General features: G+C 37.5%; 1 pseudogene; it reads right to left on the minus strand.

Annotated features, from left to right (window-relative positions):
* Positions 1 to 229: 229 nt before the first annotated feature.
* On the minus strand, positions 230 to 12,423 carry LOC103751167 (annotated as a pseudogene).
* Positions 12,424 to 13,781: the final 1,358 nt, after the last annotated feature.

Genomic DNA, 13,781 nt, shown 5'->3' on the forward strand with positions numbered 1-13,781 from the left:
AGAGGGAGAGGCGGGGGGGATACCTGTGAGACTGAGGCCAGTGTATTCTACATAGTGAATACAGGTCAGCTGTGGCTACAGGGAGAGCCTGTTTCAAAACAAAAACAAAAAACAAACAAAAGCCACAAACACCTAAATCCTTATGCTTATAATCACCTTATACTCACTGGTAGCTTTCACCACTCATTAAAGAAGCTTCTTTCTGCAATAGATGCAGTTCAATGAAGAGTTATAAGCATTCTTTGACCAAATTCTTTCTCATAACTTTTAAAATTTTGCTTTGTTGCAACATTTCATGGGGAATATTTAGAGTGAGATGCTCAAAATCCACCACACCTGTAACGAAATTCAGATACTCAGGGATTAATGCTTCACAGTTGTCCATGATGAAAACTACATGTACATACTGCTTAATGTTATTTTTTCTTTCTATCTTCAAATAGCTCAAAAGTAGCATGCCTTGGGACAAAAAGAAAAGATAGGAATTCCAATTGTCTTTCAACTGAAAAATGCTTCACAGCCAAGTATTCTTCCTAGTTGCTGGTCAAGCTCTGGTAGAACTCTCCATATCCTTCATTTGTAATGTTGCCAGGATTTCTGCTCCAAATAGGCTTTGTTTTGTTGAGGTCCTCTTGGTCAATGTACATTTCATTGATCTTCTTGTCACCACTCTTCTTTTCTTCTTCTTCCTCATCAGAACCAACATCTTCTATCTCAGGTTTGCCATCTGACTCCTTTTCTTCTTTCACTTTCTCTTCCTTTTTCACTTGCCTGAAAGTGCAATCATGGCTGGGCTAACATATGTACAACTCACAAATTTCTAATTGGATAAGTCCTGCTCCTATGGGTAGAACACACATCTAGTACTGTAGACCAGGCCAACCTCCTATGTCAGAGAAGGCTATAGGCCCCACAGGGAAGCCGTTGCAAGTATACTGTTTAATGAATATGGTGCACCTACTGGGATATCTTCTAGGCATTTGTATTTACATTCATGTTTGTTTAACTGTGTCTACTTCCTTCCATTTGTCTTCAGAGTAGGGGAAACACCACTGAGACAGATCCATGGCCTCATCTTGAAGACAAATGATGGGGAAACCCAAGAAGTCACTATATTGCCATGATACAAGAGAGATCACCCTGCATCTGTCACTCTCTCCAAGGCTCAGGGAAATTCACAGAAGAGATGATGGAAAGTTTATAAGAGCCAGAGGAAAGGGGTGGAGTGTGGCCCAGAAATTACTCAGTCTCCCAAAAAGTGTGGGCAAGTATGGGTGAGAGTGGGCACCACAGAGCACTCTGGGGACAGGGGTGGAGCTGAGCTGCTGTGAGACAGGGAGCAGCCAGAAGAAGAGTTACCATGGTGGCCATTTTGGAACTCGGGAATGAATGATTTGGAGGGAGAGATGAGGCATGGAGACCATGGGGTGAGATCCCATTCACAGGCACAGGTGAATGCTAATGGGATAATGGGAACTGTGGGAAGGGCTTGAATAATCCGTGCTTCTTTGTAAGTCACTCCTTCCCAAATGTACAAACCGCAAACTAAAAATGTCTAATGTTAGTCTGTGAGCTCTGGGGCCTCGGAGGGTGCAGTGCACGAGCCTCCCAAGAAGGGAAAAGGGAAAAAAAAAATTAGTGCAAAGGTTTTCCTTTCCTTCAGCCTCATCAGCACTGACTTCCTTATCTCATTCCTTCTCCACACAATGTAATGGGATAGGCAATAAACTGAGAACACTTTTTTTGCTATCTCCTTTATTCTCCTTTCCTCCAAGAACTTGGTTTGGTCTTCTTTCAGATGTAGGATAACCTTTGTTCCACAATCCGTAGAGACTGTGTTAATCCTCATGATGAAGGACCCCCTGCCAAGGACTCCCAGGCATATAGGCATACTGTTTATCATCGTTATGTTTGGATATCACTGTCACTTTCTCAGCCACCAAGTACACTGAGTAAAACCAGATCTGAATTGGCCAATCGTTGAGATATTGGCCCTGGCCTGCAAAGCCTCCTGAAGGCTTTGGTCCAGAACTTGGCAATAGTGCCCACGTTATTGATCAGGTTGACCTCGGCCATTCCGATCTCCCTGTCCACTAGAATGAGAATTTGCTCTTATTTATTGGTAATGAGATTGATGTACAGCTCCTTTCTAGAGCCAAACTTGCTGGAATCTGTCAAGTTCTGATACCGGGATATGTTCCAAACATGATATCCTAGTGAAGTTAAACTCAAGAAATAATGTAGTCAAATAGAGAAATTATATACACTTAAAAAAAATGAAAACTCACTTTGCTTCTTTTCCTTCCCTTTCCATATCATGGGCCATGGGGAACCAGAGACATCCACAATATAAAGTGGGAATTCTTGACTTTGCTGCAGAGAAAAATTTCAGTATGAGCCAGTAGCAAACAGAGTTGGGGGTTATCAGAAGAGATTTTAACATAGATTTAAGTGAGAGGGTTAAGAGAAAGAGAGGTGCACAAGGTAAGAATAAGACACATCTCCTTTATGGTACATGTTATAAGGAGAGAGTTGGGTTTGTGCGACTTAGCGTTGATAATCCAGGAGTTTGGTTATTGAAATTCCATTTCTTAATGAGTTCCTAAGAGAATCCCCAGCTCTTTCCCTCTTTTCAATAACTGAAATTATAGGGTTTCTCTGGAGGCACCTTATCAGATTAGGATCTTATAAAATAAAACCATGGCCCACAAGGGCTGCACAAATGGGTCAAGACACACATCTACTGTAAATGTGAGATTCCAAGAAAATTACAAGTTTATAACTGGGAAAGGAGAAAAATCATATATTATTAGAACTGAAGCATAATTCACTGCTATTTAAACTTTCTTTTTTTTTTTTTCTTTTTCCTTTTCGAGATAGTATCTCCCTGTAGTCCAGCCTGGGCTCACTATGTAGATCAGGTTAGCCTTGATCTCACAGGGATCCACCTGCTTCTGCCTCTGGAATGCTAGGAATAAAGGCATGGCTTAGCTTTATTTAAACATTCTTGACACATCTCTATATGAAAAGAATATTGTATCTATGTGGTAACCTTCACAGTAAATGTTAATTGTGCTGGAATTCTTGAGTTAGGAAACTGGCAAGCGGCTTCAACCAGATTCTGGGGTCAAGGGTTCCTTTCACTGTCCATATCCCTTTAAATTTCCACCCTTTGCTCCTGCCTCACTCCCACTTCTTTTTAATTTGGGACAAAATAGTCTCTCGTAAATGTGTACAATCAAGTCTACATAAGGTTTTTATATATTAGATAAAGAGTGCCAGTAAAATAAAACTTGGAAAATAAATTCAGAGTGCAATTCTGCCATGATAATTATTCTAGGTTTTTCCCATTGGCTTTGATTGTTTCTTTCTGACTCATTCTCTGCTTTTGCACTAACATGAACTAAAATAAAATTATGAAAAAGGAAATGATTCAAGTGTTTTTTTAAAAAAATATTTTATCTATTATTTTTATTTTATGTGTATGATTGTGTTGCTTGCATGTAAGTAAGTGCACCAGTGTTGTTCAATGCCTGCGAGGACAGAAGAGGCCATCAGATACCCTGGAACTGGAGTTACAGACAGTTGTTAGCTGCCATGTGGGTGCTGGGATTTGAGCCCGGGTCTTCTGCAAGAACAACCAGTGTTCTTAACCACAGAGGCATCTCTCCAGCCCCTGATTTAAGCATATTTTAATATAGTACATTGTATAACAACATTGTTTTTAACTTTAATATTGTGCCAATATTGTTTAAAAGGCATTAACAATCTTCTTACTTCAACATTTCATTTCATGTTTATAATGTTGATGCTGGAAAGTGGCTAAGTTAAAAAATAAGCAGAATTTGTTCATCTTCATTCTGTGGTAAGAACACATACATCACAGGAAATTGGCAGAGTCGTTAACGTTTTGAATAAAAGAAAAGCAAGCCTCATGATTAAATGATGTCCAAAATTCTGAAAGCAGTATGTATTAATTATTTATTCTTTTTATGAAGACACAGCTTACAAAGGGTCTGTCTTCCTAAAGTTGGTGAGGGACAGAACCAGAAAAAGTTCTCTTTTGGACACAGTGTAAGAATTAGTTTCCTATTCCCTAGGCCTCTTTAAAAAAATAATACTAACATCAACAATAAAACTGTTCTAACACATCTGTTAAGTTTCATTATATACAAGAGCATTACAAACACACATTTACATTCATAAAACATTCATTTCCTCTCTTGGTTTATGTCAGCTTTCTTTCATTTATTTTCCTCAGTGTTCATTGGAGAAGAATGCCTCAGGCACTGCAATTACTCAATTTACTAATTTTCAAGGGTCTCAGACTAAAATGAGAAAATATTGACAAATTTGAAAAACAGTCTCTACTACATATTCTATTTAAAATAACATTCACCATTTCCTACATATTAGAAATTATCTACTCTAAGAAAACCCAGAGCGGGACACCTGGAACAGGGACATGAGTTGGTCAAATATGGCTTCTGACAAACATGCCTTCACCATGCATGTGTGCACTGCACTGAAGTCAGCCTTTGTTTTAGAAAAATGCTGACCTAGCTTTCAAAATATCTGTTTTCTAGCTGTCCTAAAACTTTTGCTGACAGAAGGGGAATTCACATTATCTATGTTGTAAGAAAAAATAGAAGATCCAAAGGGGTTGTAATAGTGTTGACGAACAGTTTAATTTGGGCGAAGCCTGCTGCATGGGAGAACAGGAGAGAAAGGGAGGGCGCAGCAGGAGGAGGGCTAGCGTTGACTGAGGTCAGGGCCTCTCTAATAGGCACCTTCTCCCACTAGACAAAATTGAAGGAGGAAAATCGGTCTCCAGGACTAGAGCCCTCCTCTGCTACTTAACAAATATAACTGCTTTAAAGTTGAGACAGAATTAATATAGGGAAATGTGTGAGAAAAATTAAGATATATGAGGGGCATATGTTTCAGTTTTGTTGGTAGTCAGAATTTTAAAAACATGTGAACGCAGAAGTTGCCAACAATGTAACAAAACTATTCAGCTATCAAATTAAGCTCCTTGTGTAAGGCAATTAGAAAAACAAACTGAAGGGGAACTCAGACTAGAATAACATGAATGATATTTTTAATAAGCATATTTTTGAGGAGGAGTAGCTGAGGTTCCTAATAATTGAGACTGATTTGAAAATCCACTTATTTTAAAGGAATTTGGACTTCATTCACTGATACGAAAGAAATACATTAAAGCTGAATTTCTAATTTGATTCTCATATCTTATATTTATTACATTCAGCTATAATTTAATATGCTGAAGTCAAATCATCAATAAGTATACTGGTATATATCAATCTATGACATCATTTAAATATCATGCTGTAATTTTTATGGAATCAAGTTGGTATATTTTAAAACACAAGAATTAGCCAGGCTTGGTGGCAGGCACATGCCTTTAATCCCACCACATGGGAGGTAGAGGCAAGCAGATCTCTGTGAGTTCAAGGCCAGCCTGATCTACATAGTAAGTTCCAGGCCAGACCTAAAATCTGAATATGAACAAATTTATGACAGATATTACTGTTCAGAAAATAATTTTTCTCGCTTTATTTAGTGGAATATGAATGAACAGAATTCTGAATTTAAGCATTTAGTGACTATATCTCAACTAAAAATGATTTTGGAATGGTCAGAGAAAACAGGTATTTATAAAAATAGTCACTCTCCAAAGTACTTGAAGCTCTAGTTACACAGTAAGTTTTAAGGGAAATGTATTCAACTGTAACTCTATTTCTTAAGGTTATGTTAAAGACTTCAAATATGAATTAACACACTGAGATTTCCAAATTTAAAATGTTCTGAATATGAGACATTTCCATCTGTCTAAAGTGTTTTAAGATACATAGCTGTAAAGAGCTAAATCTCAAATTCATTCATGAAGTGATTCTAGTTTATTCATCAGAAATGTAAGAGATGACTTGGTATGCTTTGAGTCTGAAATGCCCCCTTCAGGTTCATGCCCAAACAACTGGTCTCCAATTGACAGCACTGTTTGGGAGATGGGGGAAATGTAGGAGGTAGGAGCTAGAAGAGGTCATGAGGAATAGGTTTCTAAACATCATATCCCAACTACTCAACACATTCCATTTTTTTGTTTTCTGTCCACCAAGAGTGAAGAAATCACCACCTCATGCTCCTCCTCAACCTCTCAGGGAGCTGATGTGCCCTGTCTACCCCACTGTGATATCCCAAATCCTCTGATACCATGGGCCCAAATAAATTTTCCTCCTATTAGTTGTTCTGTCCATTTTTTTTTTCTGTTACAGGGGTATAAGAGTAACTAATAAGCTTAGTGATTGAAATCTGGTTAAAAGGATTTAATCTTAATCTGAATAAATTTGGAAATGGGCTAAGTTACATCTTCCTTCCTCCTTTTGTTCCCTTTATCATTACATAGAACATTGTCCTTTATTAGTGTCAGAGGCAAAGACTTCCAGCTTCATCACTAGTTATGGCCCTTGGACAAGTCCCTTTACCTTTCTAAAATAATTAAGTGATTAGATTTGATCATCAGTTTAGTTTGCTCTTAACAACTCTAAGTTGCAGCCACTCTCCATTTGCCCTGGGTGCCACCATCAGCCACTGTTCTGCTCCCTCGGTGCTGTCTCTGGGTGCCACTCCTCTGCTCACATGGGTGATGCCTGCCACTGCTCTCTGTTCAAGTGGTGCTGATTGCAGGGGTGCTGCTTGCGATTGCAAGGGCGCTGCCTCAGATCGCTCAGGCCGCCCTTCACTCCTCACCGCTGCCCCAAGCTGTGGCCGCTCTTCTCCTCCCCAAGCACTGAGGACACCCTTCTGCTGGCTCCGGTGCTGAGGCCGCTCTTCTGCTCACCCAGTGCTCCAATGTCACTACTTCTGCCCCATCCCAGACCCCAGGGCTGGTGAGGAGACTGTGTCAGCAAAGCCAGCATTCAGACACAGGAGACCAGATTCGGTAACCCAGATCCACTTTATTGCAGAAGAGCACAAGCTTATATAGGGGTAGGGGTCCAATCAAGAAGTTACAACTCATATCTTTGGCAGGGCTGTGTCCAATCATGACATAGCGAATCAGATACCTTATTAGCATAATAGGTTTCAGGTTACTTAGGTTTAGGTTTCCTGTACTGGGTCTGGATTCCTGGGAACCACTTGACCCAGGCTGTTGCAATACCTAAGTGTTGCAATTTGGAATCTGAAGGGTGGTGATTAGGGAATGGCCAGCTCTAGGCATCAGTCTCATGATCTGCCAATGGGAGCAAATTTCACAAGGTGTTCCTTGTGGCTCCAGTGGTCAGGCCATTGCTTCGGGTCTGCTGTATGGCTGTCATTAAGACTTTCCCCCTTGGCTCAAGCCTGTCTCCCACACTAAGTCTCTAGAGACTTAATGATAGATGACTAGGGAAAATGTCTCATAAAATAAGGGGAAATTCAGTTTTTCCTCCTGTCTTCTCGTTCATAAATGCAGCAAACATAGTTCTGTAGAAATAATGGTGTTTGTTTACATACTAATTAAGAATACTCATGTTCTCTGTGCATGATGTAGGCAAATTTACTCTTTCACGACTCTTGAAATATTCGTTTGCATAATCACAGAAAAAACCAAATAACTTCACCTACATTGTGAAATGTTCTAGAAATCAACATTAAGCAATGTTCAATATGATCACAATTCTAGATTAACTAAAATCAAGTTAGCAGCTTTATACTTTTAAATACTATGTGCTCAGTATTTACTTAAGAAGTCCTTAAGAAGGTTCTTCTTTTAGTTGCTTGTATATATATTTGATTACATAATCAAAAATATGTAAACAAATGCTAACCAATTATAAATTTGTACATATACACACACAATTTTGGTAAAATTTGAAAATTGTAATAAATAATTTTTATCAAAATAAAGAGATAAATGTTAACCAATTATAATTTGTTGTTATGTTTTAGATTGTTTACTATAGATTAGCTATTAATATTTTAGCTTTATATTTTAAAGCCATCTTTATCCATTTTTAGATGACAATAATAAATTGGCAGAATCACAAAATCCTATTTGGTAAAATATCTCTTACTTCATGATTTAGGAATGTCAAAGAGTCTATTGTGTCCCTCTGACCAAATTATTATAGGCCTCAAAGTATGTCTGTTAAACATCCAAGAGAGTTAGTTCCACAAGTCTGGTACTTTTAATTACTATGTGTCGTGCAGATAAATCTTGGGCAAAGACCAATTGTTCTCAGATAAACCTTACCTAGACATATATTTCTTGATCTGCCATGTATAATTTGTCAGTACGTTGTAAGAGTAATATGGTTCCCTCTGATTTTCAAAACTAGCTAGGCATTATTTATCTCTTGCATTGCCTTACCCCCACCATAGTTTTCCCAGTTCAGGTGACCCCATTTCTTCCTTACTAATACCCTTGCTCCAATGATCCTACCTCTGTTGAGCTTCTTCTTTCTCCTTATCCCCTAGGTTCCTCATATACCCTTCCCTCCCCCCTCCCTTAAACTAACCCAAAGAACTCCATTGTGTAGATGTACCACATTTTCATTAGTCAGTTGAGGGACATTTAGGTTTTTTCCATTTCTTAGCTATTGTGAAGAGAGCAGCAACATACATGGTGGATGTATAGATATCACTACAGTACAATGAGTCCTTTGGGTATATGCCAAGGAGTGGTATCACTGGACCATATAGTAGGCTCATTTTTAGTTTTTTGAGGGTTCTCCCCACTGCTTTCCATAGTGGTTGCACAAGTCACTTTCCACCAGCAGTGAGTGAGCGTTCCTCTTTTTCTACATCCTCTCCACCATTTGGAGTCGTTCGTTCTCTTGATCTTGGCCAATCTGACTAGGGTAAGATGAAATCTTAAAGCAGTTTTGATTTGCATTTCTCTAATTATTAAGGATGACCTTAAGAGTAAAAATAAATTGGTTTATCTGGACCAACTGTATGGTCTTAAACATCCAAAAGGAAAGTATAACCAAAGATTAAAGGGGACAATATAATTTCTTAATAGTCCATAAGCATAGCTAAAGGCTACATAACAAGCAACAATGCCAGATGGGAAATACCTTCTTTTGAGTTTTGGCCAGGGTGGCCAAATGGACTCCCAGATAGTAACAAAGCATAGAACTGGGAAAATGAACAACAGACCCCAATCTTATCTAAAGGAATATTGACAACTGATCACTGCTAGATGAGGAAGAGCTGACCCTCCTAAAACAAAGACCTCTAGGCTGACTAGATTCACCAGAAAGGCAAGTAGCGGGGAATGGCTTGGGGTGCCAACAACACAGCAGACATTAGCAGGGATATCAGCGTATAAGGGCTCTAATCGGGCAAGGGAGGCTATGGGAGGGTACCATCTGGGAAATAGGTATATAGTTGAATAAGATGGTTTGGTATGTTCTGTGTGATACACACACACACACACACACACACACACACACACACACAAAATCAACAAATTAAAAAAATATTATTTTTGAGGCGGAAGCATGGAAATTTATGTCATGCTAGTTATTAGAGGTCATAAACATTACCATTGAAATCTACCCAATGACAGGTGCCAAGGATCCAAGTGCAACCAATTATGACTAGTAATAATCAGATACATACAGATTAGAGATGCATGTGCCAACATCTGAGCATTAGCAGCAAAAACAATGAGTTTCTGCAAGAAATAATATATTCTAAAATGAAATGGAGATCTTTGTTAAAGATTGAAAACTCATTCAATTTTATGTCTTACAGAGCTTATACTGAGTTCAATATTGTATAACTGTACTACTTCAACCGTGAACCTAGAATCTTGCACCCACTTGTGAAAGAGATGTACTCTTGCTCTGGAGTGTGTGTTACTGAATATGTTAAATAATTCTTCAAAAAAATTCTATTATGACCCCCACACTCCACTCTCATATAGAGAACATTATATTTGAGAGTGTCTTTTTTTTCTCAGAGGAAATAAGAGTTATACTAGATAACAGTATATCATAGAAGATGTTGTTTTACACTGTTTGGGAAAGAATACATGACTAGGGCAAGCATATGTAATTAGTGAGGCACATCCTCGGGGGCCTAAGGAGTCAGGCTTATGAAAAACAATGTTGTAAACATAGTACTCTAATTAAACTGCATTCATGTTTAATGAACTTCAATTGATAGCAGAGAATTAAATAATGCAATGTGTGTTTTTAACATTTTTAATCTTCATCATTTGCTTTGAAAACAAGAGGATATTAAAACATCCTTCAGAAGAACTTGGTGGGTTTAAGAAAAGAGAAAACTACATTTATATGACATAAATATTTGAAGAAATAATTATGGAGTTAAACAATTAATGGTCAAAAGATGAGTAGAGAGGGCTGTCCATGAATATTTACTTCAGGAAGGCAAATTCACTCTGGTGAAGTCATTCTCTATACCTAATTCAGGCACTAAACCTAATTCATCCACATTTAAAAATCTGTTTTCTCCTCACTAAACCCTTTCAGAAACATTTTCTGGGATCAAATTTAATCATCTAGTAAAGGTTAAACTACCCTTAGTTTATTGTATGGTTGCCAAGTCCTCATGTAATGATGACCTAAGAAAACTCCAGGGTATGATGAAGTGAAGGATCAGGGTTTCAGGAGAGGAAAAATAACAAGAAGAAAACACACAGAAAAGTATTTCCTTTTCTATATCTTGCTTCCTTATAATTTCATTTTTTTTCTTCTCTTAGGCTTCCTTCTTTTATTCCATTCCCTAATAATATGTACTTTAGAACAAAATATGGAACATATTCTTAACCTTGGACTAGATATCTTCAACAGAAACAAAATTCATAAAGAAGAAATACTGATTGATTCACATGAAAATAACCAAATGTTCATCAAAAGGCTATACTAGAAATGTGACGTTTGAAATTTGCATTATTTATATACACCATAAAATTTGTAATCATAGCATAAAAAGTTCTTCTACACACCAAGCCAGCTGAAGATGTGTGGCAAAACTTAAGAACACCTCATTTCATAAATACGATTATCTAAATGACCAATAAACATATGAAAAATTATTTTGATCTATTTTTTCAAAAGGCAATGAAAATTGAAACCACAATTCATTTATCATTGCTCCTCTGTTAAAAGGACTAAAATAGTTTCTTACTGTATGGTCAATACAAATTCTTATATTTATAGATAAGTATACCTACCATACACTGCTCATCAAAGAGAATTATTTTTGCAACAGACGGAGCCTTTACAGAGTTCCACAACTGGGCACACATACAGACTATATGTCTGAGAGATGCCCTACTCTAAGTGACACATCTACAGTGGAACATCTACACTTAAGGCTCATGGAACTAAGGGGAACAGGGGGTAGAGAGAATATTAATGCATCCCTTACTCTCACCAGTAAAGCTTCCTCATACAAAAGAGTGCAACGCACACAGAAGGCCACAAATGACCTAGGTGTAGAGAATAAGAGACTTGAGAGTGTGTGTCCCTGGATAGGACTCCAATAAATTAAACCTCACCCACCTATGACTCAGGAATCATTATGGAAGAAGGGGCAGAAAGACTGTAAGAGCCAGGGTTAGTGCATGGACGTAAGGAAACAGAATTCCAGGCTTTTGGGAACTTGCTCATATGAACTTGCTGCAATGCTGATAGCATTCACAAGACCTATGCAGACTCATCAGGCAAAAACCTAGCATATTACTGGGGAAATGAGTAGCAGGTCCCAATCTTAGCCAAGAAACTGTTGGCAACTGATTACTGCTGGGTGAGGGAGAGTCGATCATTAAAGGAGTGACTCTAGATAGGCTGAGTAAACTCCAGTGGATGAACTTGCACTGAGGGACTTCTGGGTACAAAAACTTGATTGAATAGGCCTTAACATATATGACAGAATGCATGAAATCCAGTGGTGGGGGTGAGGAAGCATGCAGATAGGTGGGGGGTCTAAATATGACTAAGAAGTTTTGTATGAAATACAAAAAAATCAATAAAATATGCATTAATAAAAATAAAATGAATAAATTTATATCCAAAAATAGAAAGAAAACCAAGTATTGTAAAGACTGTGGAGGAAGAGAAAAGTTCCAAAATTTCTATTGAGAATATAACTCAGTACAATTGTACTGTAAATCTTTGCAGTAACTGGTAAAGCTGAGCTGCTGTATACTCCATGATGCCATAGTCCTGCCAAGTATATACTCAATATAAATGCATACATCTGTTCACAGAACACATGAGCTAAATACTATATAAGCAGGGCTCTGACAGTAAATAAATTGTGACATGTTCACACCATGGAATTCCATACAGTCATGAAAATGAACTTTCTACAATTACCATAACAATCCAACTTCTTCTCACACGTCATATAGAGCAGGAGAAGCTGGGTGTAAAAGTGCATGTGCTGTGTAAGTCCACTTGCATATAACAGGAAAGCAGACTATGTTGACATTAAAAGTTAGAATAATGGTTACCTTTCATGACAGGGGCTTCTTGGGTGCTATGACAGGTTGACATGAGCATACCCATTTCATTAAATTTCATTGAACCATGTGCCCATCATCATTATATCTATCATCTATCTATCAGCTATCTATCATTTATCTATACTACATGTCATTTTAAAAAGTAATGGAGCATGATAATGCATGCCTCAGGAGGCTGAGGCAGAAGAGCCAAATGTTTGAAGTCAAGATTACTTATTTAGTGAGTTCCAGAACAGCCCAGGGTACATAGAAAGGCTCAATTGAAAATGTTCTAAAATGTAAAATTGCCTATAATTTACTTGTTTTATTCAAGACAAAAACAGATTGGTGCTGTTCAACAGAAAATATAGGCCCATGCTTTAAATATGTTTTATAATGTATTGACAGGTTTGTGGGGGTAGCCAATATGTTCACTAATAAAACAAACATTAAAATAGTGCTGTAGTTTATTTGAAGATTCACAGGGTTCTAAAATAATCACTTTTTTCAGCTAAAGATTTTAAATCTATGTAAAGATAGACAATTAGTTTGAAAAAATATGGTCTGAAACAGTACTTCAAAAACATGTGACCATCTTGTAAAAATCTTTATCATGTCTCAGTTGGGAAACTATGAATTCCAACTACTGTAAGGAAAAGGTTTTTTTTTGTCATTTCTAAAACATGTGTATACACAATGACCTTCATCTGCATTTAAAGTTCACGTCCTCATTCTTATTATTCTATTTATTGGTTGCTTCGTTAAGAAATTTCTGATGCTGTATCATTGCCCAGGCATTATTTTATGTATTTGCAGTAAATAAGAAAATTGAGGTCTTTCACTAAGTAGGATTACAACCTGATGAAAAACGATCTAATATAAGGAAAAACTACATATGTGGGGATTGTGCGTCTCATCCCCACCGCCAAGCATTCATTGGTGGCTATTGAATAAAATTGAGATATTATCTTGTTTTATTACTTACAGTTGTAATTATATTAATAATATAATAAACAGACAATGATGAGATGAGAGGAGATGTGATGAGGTGAGAGGAGATGAAAGGAGGAGAGGAAGGAGGTGAAGGAATTCCAGAATGACCATCAAGAGCAGGTAGGACATATTCCAGACCACTGACTGGGAAAGGACTTGAGAAGATGTACTGGATTTCTAATGATGCTTTTGATAAGTACTGAGTTAAAAACTAACACTTATCTACCTTTATTTTTACTCTATATACATTCTCTGGTATGAAAATGTGTGCTCCCTATTACCAGAACTATTTTGACTTAAT

This window comes from Nannospalax galili, unplaced genomic scaffold, assembly GCF_000622305.1.
Source record: "Nannospalax galili isolate Female #2095 unplaced genomic scaffold, S.galili_v1.0 scaffold787, whole genome shotgun sequence".
NCBI classification, from domain to species: Eukaryota; Metazoa; Chordata; class Mammalia; order Rodentia; family Spalacidae; genus Nannospalax; species Nannospalax galili.